Consider the following 2,343-nt stretch of genomic DNA (forward strand, 5'->3'; position numbering starts at 1 on the left):
AGACTAGGTTGAATGAATACATACCTAACAGCCTATCAATATATACACTTTATTGGTTGATTACCAATAAATGCATCGGGCTCTGTGCTAAGGACTTTACCCTTAATCACCACAATAATCCTATGAAATAGGCACCAGACTGACCCCACTTTACAGAGGAGGTAACTGAGGCTTTGTGAAGCCACGTAACTCCTGCACACCCTGCCTGGAACTTGACCCCCAGGTCTGAGACTCATGACTGCCCTCACAGCACCGGCTCCCCAGAGACATTCAAAAACGTTCACCAAACTCAATGGCAGAACACCACACCTTAGTCTGTTCTTCAAGGCTTGGCAATAAATAAACCAGTCTGATTTCTCTTTGGTGCTTCAGCTGAAAGAACAGGTAACATTTTCAACTGATAAGAACAGATACTACACTTGATCTTAGCCAAAAGGTTGAGAAGCAATGGGAACAGGTAACATTTTAAAAAGCAAGGTTTTCTCACCTCTTTTGGGGTTTTGGCTTTCTCAGACTTTGAAGAGGAACGGCGGGAAGGGATTTTCTCAGCTTTGGTAATGCTTGGAGGGCTTGCTGGCATAAAACCTTAAGACTGAGTCAGGGTGCAAACTGTGGGGTACAAGGCACTTAACCAAGCACCTCGCCCCCCTCCCACCCCTACTCTCCCTGCCCCTCAGGGTTTGGTTCTTTCATTCTATCTTGCTTTCCAAATCCAGGCTGTGCCCCATCCATGGCCATGCCTCTCCACCCCATCCCCACACTGCTGTGACCTTGGGGGTGGCCCTGCTCCCTGGAGAGCCAGCCTAACGACAGTGTTGGGGAAATGCCTTTTCCCTTCAGCTCAGCTGCAACATGGTGGGGATTTCTCGGAAGGCATTTGTATTAGGGGAAGAAAGCACAGTGGCTCAGAAGTTGACAAGCCGAGGTCCTTCATAGGTCTCAGAAGAGGCTGCTTTGGCCCACTCAGACTTTACTGGGTCTATGGCACCACCCCAGCTCTCCCACCTCTGCTCACCACTTTCGTTGTTTGGGGAACATTTAACAGCACCTTTCCCCACAGTAGTTCAGCTTGAGTGGTTACATTCTCGAGTACTTTTTGTTTTTGAATGGTTTCATTGTTGTTGTGTGACTGTACGTGACTGTGTGTTGTGTGGAGGGGCTTCTGGTGGCCGTTTGATTCAGGGAGGTTTGAAGAGGAGTCGACCTTTGCCCTCGTAAAGGATCGTGTGGAAAGGAGGGAGTCACATCCAATTCAGACCGTGTGATTCCGGTTTGCATCTGGAATACGCAGAAGCATTTGATGTCAGCCAGCCTGGCTCTTGAATTCGAAGACTGAAAGTCTTCTGTTCCACCTCGAAGCAAACAAAGCAGCCAACCCCACGTGGAAGCGCTCGGTGTTGTTCCCGCCATTTCAGCCTCCCAGGCACCATCTAGGATAAGGTCAGTCTCCAAACCTGATTCGTCTATGAACAACATGTGTAACAGATTTGGGGGCTGGCTTAAGTTCTACTCCCTACTAGCATTGTTAATATGTTTTTAAATCTATTTAAAAGTTATATAAAGGCAGTAGGACAGAGCAGTTTGTATAGAGAGCATTCTGTATAGACTGTCCCTTTTCGATCCCATCACAACCACTGGCTTCGTGTGTGCCTGTCGCCTTTGGACTTCATCCACATATAGATTCTAGGTTCGTAATAGTCAGAGTCTTGTGTGACTTAAATTTTCCAAGTGGAGTCAACAGCCCCGTGAGAGCATCACTGCAGCTCCAACTAAACCTTTCTCCCTTCCCCGAAAGGCCACAGCGGCACTGCCCCTCATTCTCAGTACAGGGCCACACAACTGTGGCAGAAACAGTATATCTATGTAAGTGAAGTGTAGCATTAGGTCTGACACACAGTAGGTGCTCAGTGAATGCAGGGAGCAATTGAGTTTCCCATGCAGACCTGTAGGAGCGTTTTGTGTGCGACCTTGGACTACTTACCTGTCCATGTTTTTCCACTGTTCTGCACTGCTTCCGGACAGGTGGAACAAAATAATGCAGTGATTACTCTGCCTGGGAAATCCACGCAGGTGAGGGGCGGTCAGGAGGGAGAGTGAGCTTGGGTTTTCCAGCAGTGAAATAGAACTGACTGTACAAAATAAGTAGCCAGTGGATGGGGCACTAAAGGCTGGCAATGGACCGTCTGTGAGATACTGCTGCCATCTCGTGGTTAGCATGCAAATAACAAATTTTGTATCAGACCTACTGAGGGGTTCAATAGTCAGGGTTGAAAATAAAAATCTCAGAATCGTACAATGTTGGCTTTCAAAGAGTCATCACAGGCAGAGAGTCAACAAAGGCTG

At 47.7% G+C, this 2,343-nt stretch overlaps 1 pseudogene; it reads right to left on the minus strand.

The window, feature by feature from the left end:
* Positions 1-324: 324 nt before the first annotated feature.
* LOC112298199 (U2 spliceosomal RNA) lies at positions 325-449 on the minus strand (annotated as a pseudogene).
* Positions 450-2,343: the final 1,894 nt, after the last annotated feature.

The sequence above is a fragment of the Desmodus rotundus genome, chromosome 5 (assembly GCF_022682495.2).
Source record: "Desmodus rotundus isolate HL8 chromosome 5, HLdesRot8A.1, whole genome shotgun sequence".
NCBI lineage: Eukaryota > Metazoa > Chordata > Mammalia > Chiroptera > Phyllostomidae > Desmodus > Desmodus rotundus.